Raw genomic sequence first — 15,196 nt, forward strand, 5'->3', positions numbered from 1 at the left:
AGTTTGCTTCTCAGCAGCAACCACCGTCGCCGAGGTGAGACTGCACCTTTAGAAGCCAGTTTCACTCTCTAGATTATTGGCAGATTTATCTGTGGGATTGCCCAGCTGTAGTTTTTGCTACACAAGACTCCCAGGAGCTGTTATTAGAGAGCTGCATGCTCCATTCCTCGGCGAGAGGCTTGGGGTGAGCCAAAATCACATGACTCCACCCTGTGCATGAACACAACAACACCAGACTCCCGTGAGGAGCAGAGAGCGCAAACCTATGGAGGTGTGAAGGGTGTCCGAATCTGCGGCATGCTGCACTAGGCGGGGTGCGTGACGGGCAGGGTATGACGGCAATGATCCTGGTAGGGAGGGAGACAGAGGAAGACTAAGCCAACTTCTGGGACAGTTCGGACAAGTTGACTGCAAGCCACGAGGATCACAAAGTGTAAAGTGAAGCGCTAGACGGTCAGAGCAGATTCCATGTTACTAGAAAGCATTTCTAGCGCCAGCTCGATTCTGCGGCTGCGGCGTTTCCCGCATAAATATGGATTACACATTTGCCCCATAATCCATCATCTGCAACATAAACTGTAGATTTTATCCAAAAAAATGTCTAGCTCAAACAGACCAGAAGTTAGTAACAAGTAGGGTTGCAGTGCAAGATGACTCCTTGGGAGTCAGGGGTTCTAATAGAACGATTGTAACCGAACCTCTGACTGTTCCCCCTGAGGAGTTGAATAACTGCTCCGACTACGCCTCATTACCACCTCCCTCTTCACCTCACCTCCGTGTTACAGCGGCGGGTATCTGGGAGCATCTCTTCCGGTAAAAATGCCTAGGGTCTCTCTGGATGTCCTCTCCGATTGGTCGCTCAGCCCAATTGACAATAACAGCTTCCCCACCGTCTCACCCCCTATGCACAGCCCCAAGCCTCTGCTAGTTCCTCGCTGTCACAGCCAACTCATATCGGGGCCTCCGACAGGAGCAGCGAGGCCGTACTCCGTGCCGTTAACTTCACCCGGCCGCTTGCTATTGAGACAGTACTTCTCCTCTCTGCGCTGTCCTTCTCCAGAGCGGCTCTTAGTTGGGTCACATGCCGTCAGCGTGCACATGGGCTGTCCATTCGAAAGTTAAAGAGTGGGGTACCGCCGCTGTACACGCTAACAGATCACGTCTCCAAAAGCACGCGGTTCACAGATGACTTCACCAAAAGCGCGCATTCACAGCCCATGTATCCAGAAGCGCGCGGTCACAGCCATTGTCTTCAATGACTTTTGAAAGCTTGTGCACCGCTCCTGTCCCACTTCGCTAACCAACCCGGCAACAATAAGTCTCGCTTACGCGAGAGGTGCATGGCGCTGCATCGCTAGGCGAGACCTAAAAACGAAGGCTATAAGGACTATCTCATAAAGTGCACAATAGGGGAAAGAACAGACTGGCTACAGCGGCGGCAATTTTTTCTTATGTCTTATAGCCGCTATTAAAAAGCTTGCAACCCCCAGGCAAACCATGGGGGAGGATAACATTTGAAGATAGGTCAGAGCCGGCCTAACTTGGACAAACTAGCAGCCTCTGAGCAGTGGTAAAATATGATTTCTGCACTAGGAATGGTAGTGGGCGCAGAATAACATAAAATGTAGTGTATCCTGCTCCGAAAAAATATCACAGGGGCAGGGTTTAAGGGAACCAGGTTTGGAATAGCCTTGGGGAAATGCCAGAAGCCAGGGGACCAGATTCAAACAAAATCTGGTCAAAACAAAGTGATGATGTGCTTTGTTAGCATAAGATAAACATGGCTGCTTCTGTGGACCCCGGCTCAATATGGCAAATATACTCACAGACGGTTTGGCTAATTCCGCCTCCTCCCTAAGCCTTTGCTGTGGAGTGGTGTGGCTCACTGGTTAGAGGCGGCAGACCCGGAAGCAGAGAACGGCCTGGGACCAGGGTTCAATTCCCGACGCGGCTGGGTCGTGGACCAGGGTCAGCGGACTCGATAATTCTCGCCTCGGTGCCTACTCTAACCAGGCATCACACTCGGCAACTCTGGGCATTAGCTTGTCTCATCTCTACAACGGCCCCCCACATTCGCCGGGGATGCCTGGTTTCACCTTGGAGATACCCAGTAGGGACCATCTCACAGGGATAGCCAGGACGGGTTCCCCAGCGGTCTACAGCGCCACGACGCCTCAGGCCAGCAGTGCGGTTTACAAGACACATACATTTACATTTACATTTGCCGCTTGTCCAGAAACTGCTTTTTGAATTCTCTAATAGCAGTCTTGCCCAGAGCCCCTGGACCTCAGGAACAGGTCAGGATGGCCGAACCATCCGGTCTGTTCCTTTATGTATTTCAGCCAGGGACTAAGTAACACCCCCTCCAGTGTGATGCAGTCAGTAATTATAAGTTGATTTAAACTTGGGATCGGACTTGCCCAAATTCTGAGCCTGCGCAGCAGTGGGGCAACCGCGATCTGGTCTGAAATGTAACCCACTCCCAATTCTTCATGTAGGGTAAAAATAGGGGTTGCAGTAGGGACCGCAAGGAGTTTTGCATGCAATTATTTTCGGCCACCTGAATCCCCTTCACATCCTTATAACCCCAAATGTCACTCCTGTACGTTGCCATCGGGATACACTTTGCATTATAGACCTTTAATAGTGCGGGCAATGGCTTTGACCCCAGTCTTTTGGCGAAATTCAGGGTTGCCCCTGCTGCTCAGGCTAAGATGTTCTTTTTAAGTAAAAGTTGCGGGGGCACCAAGATCCTTGCTTAACAAAGATTACCCCTCAGGTAAAGAAACATTGTCACTTTGGTTAATTCGGCCCCCTTGCAATAAAAGTTGGCCTTGGCTGCCTTTCCAGAACCTATAGTCATAGTGTGTGATTTCTTATATTTCGTAGTTAAGTCTAGTGACTCCATAAAACTTATAAAACAATTTAAAAGACGTTGTAGATCCAATGCGGTGCAGGAATCATTTTGGAACTAGCTCTAGGTATATCTTTGCCACAAGCTGTCAGGGATTCTCCCCATTTGTTAATATATAATGTGAACAGCAAAGGCGCCAAAATGCACCCCCCTTTTTACTTCCCAAGAGCTTGTCAAACTGCCATCTGTGTTGTACCTTAGCGCTGCGGTGGTGTTTTCATGGGCAGTATGCAAAAAGGAGACCAGCTCCGCAGGTACCCCCAGATCACGTAACACCAGTCATAGCTTAGACCTATTGACATAGTCAAATGCTGAGGTTAGGTCCATAAAGGCCAAATGTAAGACTCCCCTTTTTTTTTTTTCAAAACCGTGTTTATTAAGAGTTCAAGCAAGAGTCAGGACAGCCCTCCACAGTCAGGAGGAGACTGTCAACAACACAGACAAAGAAAGGCATGGTAGCGAACTCAGAGTTTTATGGAAACAAAAGGGGGCACGCCCCTAAACCCCCCCAGCCCACCCATACCCAACAGCATCCCCCAACTCCCCTTCTGACTACCCACCCCTTATCCCACCCTAACCCAGTGCACGTGATCGCTAGTCAGCAACAGGAGACGGAAGCAATGTCAGAGCTGGCTAGTAGCCTAGGGCCCGGGGTCCGCATCAAGGGCCAGCACATCATCAATGTCAGCTGGGGGATCGAGGTCCAGATCCCTGTAGTCCGCCCACCGCTTCCAGATCTTATAGTGTTTCCGGGGGCACCCCCTGGCCTCAAACACGGGTAATTCTAAACCCATCAGGTAGTCCAACCCTGCCTTCCACGCACTCAGGGGGGGGGCACGTTCGCACTTCCATGCTTGGGCCAGGTCACGCTTAGCCACCACGAGCCCCAACAGCAGTAGGTGGCGCTTGTAAGTGTTACCCCCAACATTTTCCAGAATATGAAGGAGACCCAGCCTAGGGGTACGGGGTACATCCCACCCCAGCACTTCCGACAGGCAGTCCCACACACCCGCCCAGAATCGGGTCAGCCTCTCACAGGACCACACGGTATGGAAAAGCGTCCCCCTCTCAGCACCACATCTCAGACATTCAGGGGTAGCTATGAGGCCCGCACGCCACAGCCGATCCCTAGTATAATAGGCCCTATGGAGGTATTTAAATTGAATGAACCGAAGACGGACGGCTATAGCTGCACACCGAGGAGATTCGAGGGCCTCCCGCCAATCGTCCTCATCCAAGGGGCCAACATCACTCTCCCAGGAGGCCTTCAAGGTCGAAAGGGAGGGGGAGCAGCTGACGACCAGGGATCGGTATATCTGAGAGACTTTCTTGTCGCCCAGGTCGCCCATAAACAATTTAGCCTCAATGGGACTAAAGTCGGGGAGCTGTTCCAACCCCACTAGGCTGGGGCCAAGGGCATGCCGGAACTGAAGATAGCGAAAGAATTGGGACCTGGACAAATTATACTCGGAGCTAAGGTCCTGAAAGGACTTAAGCGTGGTTCCGTTGAGGACATTACCGAGGGACGAAATCCCGATCGCGTCCCAGCCGCCGAACCCGGACAAGGAGGCCAGCTCTGGGAGTAGACCGTTATGCCACAGTGGCGTCTCGGCCGTCAGCCTGCCCCACCACCCCATGCGGCGCAGAGCCTGCCGCCAGATCGCGAAGACCACCTGAGTGACCCTCGGCAAGGCCCTCCTCCGCCTGGCCGAGTACAGCAGAGTGTGGAGAGTGGCACCATCCATCAAGGAGTGCTCCAGAGCATAGGCCGGATCGCTACGATCCCCATACCACCACTCATTGAGCACTAGAAGATGGGAGGCCTGGTAATACGATAGCAGATCAGCGGACGCCAAGCCGCCACAGTAGGTAGAGAGGAAGCAGGTACGCAGTGCCACCCTAGAGGCACCCCCGGCCCACAGAAACCTGCCCAGCACCGAGTTGACACCACGGAACCACTGCGGGTCTATTTTATACGGGTGATTCTGTAGTTGGTAGAGGAGCCGAGGCAGGGCCACCATTTTGAAAATAGCCGACCGGCCATAAATATTGAGGGGCATACGCGTCCAGGTCTTAACATCAACCTGGACCCTGTCCCACACCGGCTGGATGTTACGGTCCCATGCCACAGCAGGCGAGGCCGAGAGGTGTACGCCCAGGTACTTCATGCCGTCGACCGCCACCTGAAGAGGCGCAGCCCACTGGCAACTCACCGAGGCACCCCCCAGAATCCACAGGGTAGACTTGCGAGGGTTAAGAAAGAGCCCCGACGCCTGGCCGAACTCCCGCATTATGTCAAGTACACGGGGACCTGTACGGTGTAAATCGGTCATGAAAAAGAGCACGTCGTCCGCATATAGAGCAATGCGGTCCGAGTGGCCCGACCCCCACACAAAGCCCCGGTAAAGCGCGTCCTGGCGCACTCGGGCGGCCATGGGTTCCATGGCCAGCGCAAAAAGGTACGGGGAGAGGGGGCACCCCTGACGAGTGCCCCTGGCCACGGGGAATCGCGCGGAAATTGCCCCAGAGACGCGCACAGAAGCGGTGATATCGGTATAGAGTAACTTCACATAGGAGACGAAAACCGGACCCAGGTTCAGAAGTGGCAGGAGGGTAAGGAGGTAGGCCCAGCTGACCGAGTCAAAGGCACTATCTATGTCAGCCAACAACAGCGCCGCCTGGTCCCCAGTCGTCCCAATCGCGTCAATCGCCGCCTGCGCCCGCCGAATGTTGTGCCGTGTCGCCCGGTGCGGCATGAATCCCGCCTGATCCGGGTGGACAAGGGCCGATATGTGGGGAAGCAGGCGATTCGCAAGCGCCTTGGCCAGGAGTTTGGCTTCAAAATTAATAAGGGAGATGGGTCGGTAGGACTCGCGGCGCTCGGGGGGTCTGCCCGGCTTTTGAAACACCACAATCTCGGCGTGGCGCCAGTCCGGGGGAAGGCTACCCCGCTCCCGAGCCAGTTCCAGAGCCCGCCTGTAATGCGGCCCAAGCTGCAGGTGGAATTTCCGGTAAAATTCACTGGGGAACCCACTAGGCCCAGGTGCTTTACCCGTATTGAGTTGACCCAGCGCGTCACCCAACTCCTCCGCCGTCAGGGGGAGATCCAGGGCATCGCGGACCTCATCAGGTACCGCCTGCGGGCGAACCGCCGCGAGGTAAGCCGCAATGCCATCGGGGGAGAGGCTCTCACGAGGGGCATACTGACGTTCGTAGTAGCGCGCGAAGCTCGCAGCAAGGATCGAGGGGTCTGTTTGAAGACTCCCCTTTTGATGATGGTGTACATCCCGATAACTAAATGCAGGTTAAGGCACTGGTCCGGGGTCCCTTTCCCCTGCCTGAAGTCATACTGCAGATCGGAGATGATATTAACCAGATCAAGAAAGCCTGTTAGGCGATCCGGAATTACTTTCCCCAGTATTTTAGCCACAGAATCTAGGAGGGAGATTGGTCTATAACAGGCGGGATCATCCCTGACTCCTTTTTTAAATACCGGGATGATAACTGCCTTAGCCCAAGAGGGAGAAAACTGCAGGTGCAGCCTGCATTAAAAACATGGGTTTAAATCTTGGCCCAGACTTTGGGATCGGTCTTATAGAAGTCTGCTGGTACCCTGTCTGGACCAGGCGCCTTTCCTGCCGAGGTTGAGATGATAGCTTTGTAAACCTCATCTATGTTGGAATGGAGAGGGTTGCTAGGTGAGCCGGGAACTGATTGTCCCATGGCAGATTCCAAATTTACATTGCTAAAGATGTTACCAAAATGCTGGTCGCAAGCTCAGCAGGTATCGTACAATCACTGCTAGAGTTTGGTGTATCTGAGAAATAGGGGCTGCTCACCACAACCAAAACCTGGTGCTGTCAGCCAGGACACAAGCTTGGCTGAGCGCTTCCGAGGCCTGCTCTCTTATATGTTTCTTCCTTTCCTGGGCTGCAAGTTTCTAGGCATTCCTGTGGCTCCTGATTAATATTGCGGCCCTTGGGTTTTGCATAAGGGCCTGTTTTAATTCCTTATGGGCAGCAGAACACGTATTGTCAAACCACCTCTTGGCGTTTTTGGCATCTGGCTCTGGTTTTGGAGGTTAAATCGGATTCTACTTGCTCAATGATTCTGTCAAAAGCTTCAAGACTGGCTCTCTTTGAGACAGGATCCATGTAGACTTGGAACTCCGGGGCACAGGTGGACAACAGATTGTCTAAAAAACTCTCCGGAATGATCCTTTCCCAATTCAATCTCCTTGCCTAATGTTTAGTACTGATGTTTGCAGTAGAGATTTGACTCGGTACCCCCCCATTTTAAGGCGGCCGAGAGAGAGAAATCCAGTATTAGGGGATTATGATCACTAAGACTGTTTCAAGTAACGCTTAAGTTATTGACAGCCGGTGCTAATAATGCGGATAACATTATATAGTCAATTACACTAGGGCTACCACTACCCACATAGGTGGGGACCAGAGTGAAGCATCTGATTTCTGTATGCATTGCAAATTGTGGGCTGAGAGAAAACTTTCTAAACAGATGCCCGATGGCGGATGCTCAAAAAGATTGGACAATTCAGAACCATCACCCACCTCCAATATGGGGGTACAGTTGAGACAACACCGATGGATGTTAGAATCCCCTAAGTTTAGTGTGTCATAATAGACTTGACTTCCTTCCCCAAAGGTTTCTAGGAAATCCTCTAAGGCTGATAAATTTTCTGTCTCATGAGATCTGGTGAAAGAGTTCTAAAAATTAACCACTAACAGAGTGGGGAGATTCTTACATAACAGTTCTACTGGTAATACATTGGGTGATAGACAATCAATCAGTTTGGCTTTGTAGGAGAGTTTAAGTGAGACCTTTAAAAGTAGACCCCCAGCTCTTCCAATGTTCGAGGGGATGGCATGTTTACAAAAAGTGATAAAACCATCCAAATAAAAACAATTGTTGGGCTCTCATGTTTCTATAATGCAATAATGTGGGGTGTACCAAGAAACTGTTCCCAAAAAATGTTACCCCGCTTAGACCTAAGGCCGGCTATGTTCCAGGACAATATTTTCACAAAGGGGTCAACTGGGTTAGCAAAGGTAGAGACAGAATTGGAGAGATTGTCCAACAATGGTGGAGGTGTAGGCGTAAATACACATAGCTTAGTAGAAGTGTTCAATTACAACATCTTGCCCTGGCCCAGAGGACAGGCTAGGGGTAGATAACGATTAGTCAGAGATAACCATGGATTCACATTACCTTCTTGAGTAGACTTAACCAACTTTAATGGGAACTGCCATTGGGGATTGGCTAGGGGCCGTTTAAATGGGTAAAAAGACTGTAAGGGGACTATTCTGATTCTGGTCTTGATGCCGTCCTTAAACTGGCAACCTGCCAATGCTCTAGCCTGCCTAAACAACTTGTGTGTTCGTTGAAAAAGGAACAAACCCTACATTCACTTATATTTCATAGATCATGGGATCACTTCCGGTTCAAGTGATTCCGTGGGTCGAGACGTTGATTCACTCCGTAAACCGAAGAGCTAAAAGAAAAGAAAAACTAGACTGTGATTAAGAAACCCATCTATGAAATTTAAGTGAATGTGAAGAGGAGTTCCTTTTTCAACGAACACGCAAGTTGTTTATTGTGACTTGGTTCACCGGCTGGTGAATAAGGCGACTGATGTCCATCCAAGAAGAGATTGAGCTTGATGTTCTACGTCCTGAGGAGAAACCAACATTGTCTTAAGGGTTCGAAACGGGTCGACTGTTTTCATTTTGAGCCAAATAGGTGCCCACTTAGATGGGGAGACCACAGGGTGCTCACCATTGATTAAGTGTATAAAAAGTTTGAAAGTATTGAGTGAGCCCAGTGTAGTGTAGTTCCTATATTCCCAATAGGCTCTGCGCATTGGAATAATATATCCTATAGATTGGATGTAGGACTGAGGTCGACTAGGTCTCTATTGAATATATTAGACTTAATTGTAAGTGCCAGCTAGCCCAGAGGTCACTAGAAACTTTCTTGAATTCACAAGAAGGGATTAGTTTCTGACAACCGCATAAACATGACAACTTTGTTTCCCCAAGAGTAAACGTATCTTCTGAGTCGTGGAAACAATAGATAGATATTTTACTCAGTCAATCTTGCGTGCTTCGTTTCATCAGAGGTGCAGAGAAATAGAGAGACGGGCGTTTTCAATAAATGATTTATTGAACAGTCTTCTTTCTCATACAAGTAAAGTGAACTGCTACAATTGTAATGCAGGTTACAAAGTATAATGCGTACAGCGAGAATAGTATTATAAAATAATACTGTAAAAGCATTGTAGGGTTTCTAAACCATAGATAAATACATACATAAATAACAATGGCTAAAAGTACTCAACTGGTGGTGCTTCTAAAATACGCCTACTCCAATGTACCTAACCTAAGTCTAGTACAAGGGAAGAAGTAAGTGTGGTGTAGCATAGGTTTAGTTTTCTTTGCCAAGAATCTATCCAAGATTTCTCTTAGGGTCTAATCAGCTCCGTACCTTGGTTTTAGAATGAAGGAGGTCTGGTATCTCTGTCTCGAGACTCGATTTCCCAACACCCCGAAAGGAGAACTTGGGAACACTGGAGCTGGATTCTCAGCAAGAGAAAGGACAGCGTGTCGATCAGTGCGTCAGCTATAGAGCCGGCTTCCTTCAGCAGAGCAAGTGAAGGCATATTTATACCTTGAAGGTGCCTAGTTTGACGTAAAAACGGGCATAATAACGTCATCAAAGAACCCCAAAGGAACGTCAGTTCTTTGAAAACTCCATGAGTTCTTGGACAAATCAATATTCAAGCAAGGGGAGGTCCCTGACTGCTTAGGCTGATTTTCCAAGAAATGGTTGTGGCTTTTTGGAACTGGTGGAAGTAGCCATGCCTGTATTTGGACTGCATGGGCTATGTCTAAATATGGGTATGATTCATATGCCTATATTAGGGCAATGTGAATTGGGGCATGAATCGGGAAAATTGTACTTGGGTCCTAAAATGCCATACAACACCAGTAGGTCCACCATTTGGAATTGTCCTCTGAATTATTGAGCAAAAAGGCTATGTAAATAATCAAAAGGTTTCAGAGGCACTGATTGTTTTGAAACGTGAAAAAATCTATTTAGAACAAGAGCTGTACAGATAATTTGTAGATTGTATATATATTTTTCTATTTTATTGTATCACATTTGTGTGTCTTTGTGTGTCTAGCGTTGGTGTGTCTTCAGTGTATGTCCAAGATTTTCACTTGATTTGTATTGTTTACATTTATAAACAATGATTAATTAACAAAAAGATAACTAATAAGTAAAAAAGAGTACTTGAAAAAGAAAATTCTATTTTTTTCATCCAGAGTGTTTAGGTCATCTGGTGTGTGGGATAATTGCTTGAGTTTGAATGGTATCAGTATTGGCATTTTTTTGGGTTGCTATTGGTATATTGGTCCGGCCTTACTGAATAAGGGCCAAACCCTTTCTTGTTTTTCAGGTTTAGTTTCCAGGCATATTCGCAGAAAGAAGGAACCCCATATCTGGAGGCTCCAAATTGGCTGAAAAGTAAGTATGCACCATGACACGCCCTAGCTTTAAACAAGTCCGCATAGTTTTTCATAGTACCCTAATTAACTTCGCATAGCTCTTGCTGGCGCATTGTTATCTCGTGACATTATAAAACACATTTAACTTAACATATGTGGCTATTTTGTAACTCTTATTATTCTTCTGCCTATATTTTTACCCGGTCATAGTAAAAGGCACGAGTGAAGTACAATTGTGCATTCTTTCTCCTCTGCAAATTACACACCTGTGTAACGAAACCCGCTAGTTTAAGCCTCCATTTTGTAGGCATTTCAAAGGCTTGATTTCGAAGTATATTATATAAGCTGTACTGTAATTTCATTTTCGCCTTATAGTTACTTCATTTATATTGCAGTAATCCTTGAAATCACAAAACAGAATTGTACTGACCCCTTTCATCTGCACCGCATTGCATCAAAGTAAGTGCTGTGCCGTTCTACATTAATCCCTAATACTAGTATTGACTAGCTATTTATTATCGATCTTCAGTAGGTCTCATTGCTATTACATTTTCGCTAAATACAAACATGCTTTAAGTTTCAACTAACCAGGACAATCCTGTGTATCTTTATTCTTTAGCTTTGAAAATATAGCAGTGACATCCAGTAACTATCAGACATCACTGTGCTATCTTGTTTTTCTGGCGTCGCCTGATTCCTCTCTCTATTGCCCATCAGGCATACAGGTATAAATAGAAAATAGTTTTCGGATTTGTAATTAAGGACCCATTCTCTATCACATTTGTCCATTTACATATGTTTAATAATTTTTAGTACACCATTATTGAAACACCACGAGGACTTACATATTTCATCCGCTTACAATGTACTGACGGCGTCTTTTTGCCCTTGGCAACTGAGGTAAATATTAGTTAGATACCTAGAATCGCTGTCAATCAAAAACGTTATTAAATGTGAGCAACTATCAATATGCGTCTTCTACCTTCATCGTTTAGATTATACATGAAGTATCGCACTGTCTTCATTTACCGTTCAACACGACGGTTCTCCAAACCCCATCAATAGTAGGTATACTATTTCTGACACCATGAGTTAAGCATGTGACTTTGATACAAATAGGGGTCACCATTGTATACATACACAAATGTTCTGGGTGCCTTTTCCTTTCTTCCCCCCCCCCCTTTTTTTAATCATTCACATAGGGTTCCCTTCACTATCTTTATATATTGCCTTTTTCACATCTAATTTTATTCCATTAACCTTACTATTCACTTCTAAAGTAATTATCTTGAGTCATATCTTTCCATTTTCACTTTTACTCTCATTCTTCTCCCTTATTTCATCCAATGCAAATGTCTTCTTTGTATACTTATCGCTCATTGTATTCGTGAAAGAACCTCCCTCATTCATAAAGACAATGTTTACTTCACAGATTCATCAATTGTTTGTACTGTTGCCCTCTTCCTGGCGAAGGCACCCCTGTTGCGCCGACACAGACGTAGAATTCCACCAGTCATTTGAATTTGTGCCACTCTGTCTCTCTAATTGATCTTGTTTTTTATATATTGTGTCAATCTATCAGTGTTGAGCAATATGTCATCATACCAACAATGTTTTAAATGTGTCTTCAGTATGTCTGTGAGTTTGTATGATGGACATGAAAGTGGATGAATGATTATTATTTTTTTTCTAATTGTTTAACACTTAATAAATGCTCATTTTGTATTCTTGATAAATAATTTGTGCTCTTTGGTTCTTTCTGACCTTTGTCTATTGATTAGCATTTAATTATTGTTTATTGAGTGGTTGCCTTAAATTTATTGAGTGGTTGCCTTAAATCTGTACAATGATTGATTTTTCCCTACCTTAAGGAACCTTATCTTAACTGTAGGCGGCCTCTTCTTTTGCGCTTGTCAGCAATCCTTAGCATCTGAAGGCTTGTGAGTCAACGATCCTTCACATAATAGAACATATGTGAAAAAAGAAAACCCAAATCATTTCAGTGATTCTTTTTGTGCCATTTCCACTTCCCCATTAGATGCTACTTACCTTGCTTGGAATGCTGAAAGTATATATTAGCGGACACTTCCAATATCAGGCGTACCAATCTGCAGGAGAACAATACCAGATATTTTAGCCACCACTCACACATGGATGACAGTGAATTAATTGATGGACCTACAAACATCAAGAAGTAATCAATATAGTTTTCTACCATTAAAAGAGCTATGAGCGAATTAAAGTTACATCATCATGTCTGCAGCAACAAACTAAAGTTACATCACACAATGCAAGACAGACAGGTGGAAAGGTCATAAGATTGCGGAAACATGTGTGTACCTAATTTATCTGAACGACCTCATTCATAGAGGTGCTCCAAGGAGAAGATGTGGCCACCATACACTCCAATAGGGGGCCAACACTTCCGACTCTAAAATATAAGATCCCCTGAACAACAAAATTAAGAGTTATTACATGTACAATAGTCCTATTTAATCAGCAGTGCTTTATTTCCTATCTCTACATGCATCCAGCAGTATTGATAACCTTTGCAGCCAACATATGTTTCGTCAATAGGGTATATCCACCATCGACTTCATCAGGCTACAAATAAACAGAAAACCATACATAAACTACATAGTCTCATGCTTATGTAGTAATCAACCACGGTATCCCTGCTGCAAGATCTTTTGTGTAACACCGCATTCCAAAATGTTCTTTCTTGAGATTAAAATTATAGTTAAGAACCGTGAAACCACAAACAAGACAATGCATCCAAAGGAAAGATTGAGTTGTGCGCCCTCGATACCAAAGAGAAGAGACCTAGTGACACCTCAAAAGAACACCCGTATTAGGAGGACAGTTGTCCAGAAACAGACTGCAAAAAAGAATACCAGGTGAATATTTAATACAAATAGGAAATCCAAATAACCACTCATATTACCCAAAACAGTGATAAAACTTGCCGCATTAAGGGCTAAGGCTATCTGCCTCCCTCTTAAAGAGCGCAAGGGAAATGTTAGTGGATTAGGGAGACCCAGCAAAATATAGGCAGGGAAGCACAGGATATCTGTCTCGAAGGCTTCATTTATGTCCTGGAGTATCAGGTCCCAGTATCTTACTAATTTGAGGCAATGCCAAAGTAGATGTACTAATGAGCCTGTCTGCCCGCAGCCACGCCAGCAGTAAGCCGGGGTCGGTCTTTGTTCGAGTGCTTCTGTCGGGCCGCAGTTAAGTACCAGTATGAGGCAACTTTATAAGCTGCTTCCGTACCCGGGATGTTGTGTGCAGTGTGATGTGTTCTAAAAAAATATGTCCTGCCACTCCTTGTCTGTGAGGGATCTGCCTATTTCCTCCTCCCACCTTAACTGTCCTTAGAGTTCGTTGGTGTGGTGTCTACTGAGAGGAAAGAATACAGTTTTGATATAAGGCGCTTGCCGTCGCTTTTACTAATAAGCCACTTTTCATACTGGGTTAATGGACGAGAAGCTCCTGGTCTCATCTCCGGGTAGGTTACCCAGTGACGAATATACCTTTAAATCCCCCATTCTTTTTCCCCGCAGGGAATCACAACGCCGTCGTTACAACGAGCGTGTTGTGATTCCGCATACCATTACTCCGCAAATCAGAACAACGACTTGCAGAGGAGGGGCGCTGGAAGTTGGAATAGTATATTCCAACTCCAGTCTGTGCAGACACTAGGGAAGGTGTTGGATTTTAAATCCAACACCTCCCCGCCCCCGCAAAGTGTTGTTCCGACTTGCGGAGTAATGGTGTGCGTAATCACAACGCAGTCGTTGTAATGACTGCGTTGTGATTACCTGCGGGGTAAAAAATTAGTTGTAAATGCTGTTTACCCCCAGGGACACGCTTGATTATAGGCGTACTAGTCAGTGGCTGGGATTTCGTAATCTTTCTGAAGCTGATCAAAGGGAAAGGCCCTCTCTTGATTACACCCCTTCTCACGCCACTGCTGGAATGTTTTTGATTTGCACCCAGGCGGGAAGTCAGAGTTGTCCACCAATGGAGTGGGGAGGGGAATGAAGTAAAGCCATGGCGGATTGCAGTTGCGTCCCATACTTTTAGGGTAGTTGTCATCACCGGGGAGAGGTAAAGCCTCCATGCGTTATGCCTACGTGGGAGCAAAATCTCTCCCCAAGTCTTCGCTCCTGCAATTATTTGGTTACTAAACGATCAATGTTTCTCTGAAAGTGGGTGGTTCCACTCAAGAATGAAGGGTAGTTGTGATGCTTGAAAATACCTGGACAACACAGGTGCCCCCCACCTAACTTGGGTTTTGTGATCTGCACAAAGCTGAGTCGCGGTTGCTTCCCACCCCAGATGAAGTGGTTGATGGCCCACTGTAGGTTCCGCAATGTAACCGCAGTTGGGGAAAGGGAGCTAGTTTGAAAGATGTACAATATGCGCAGCATTATCGTCATTTTAACTGCTGCAACATGACCCGCCCAAGAGAGACATGATCATGACCATGTGGAGAGGGTTTCAGTAGTCTGTTCTAGAAGTGGCCCGTAGGTAGCCGTTAGTGTCTTATTAGGGATTCATACTAAGAAAATCCCCTGGTATGGTATGTGATTGCTGGTCCAAGTGAATGGGAAATGCCTGGACAGGGCCTCTACTGTGCCAGGGGTAGTAGACAGATTCAGTATTTGTAACTTGGGAAGGTTTACCTTGAAGCCAGCCACTTCACTGAACCACGAGAATTTGCCACTAGGGCCACGAGCGAGGTCTCGGG

General features: G+C 46.6%; 1 protein-coding gene across 1 annotated transcript in view; it reads right to left on the reverse strand.

The window, feature by feature from the left end:
• LOC144806082 (uncharacterized) overlaps positions 1-15,196 on the reverse strand; it is a 291,643-nt gene that overhangs the window by 252,854 nt on the left and 23,593 nt on the right. Inside the window, 2 exon segments of the mRNA XM_078672523.1 lie at positions 12,309-12,397; positions 12,493-12,551. The gene's annotated coding sequence lies outside the window, so the exon portion shown is untranslated.

This window comes from Lissotriton helveticus (assembly GCF_964261635.1).
Source record: "Lissotriton helveticus chromosome 1_1 unlocalized genomic scaffold, aLisHel1.1 SUPER_1_unloc_43, whole genome shotgun sequence".
Classification (NCBI taxonomy): domain Eukaryota; kingdom Metazoa; phylum Chordata; class Amphibia; order Caudata; family Salamandridae; genus Lissotriton; species Lissotriton helveticus.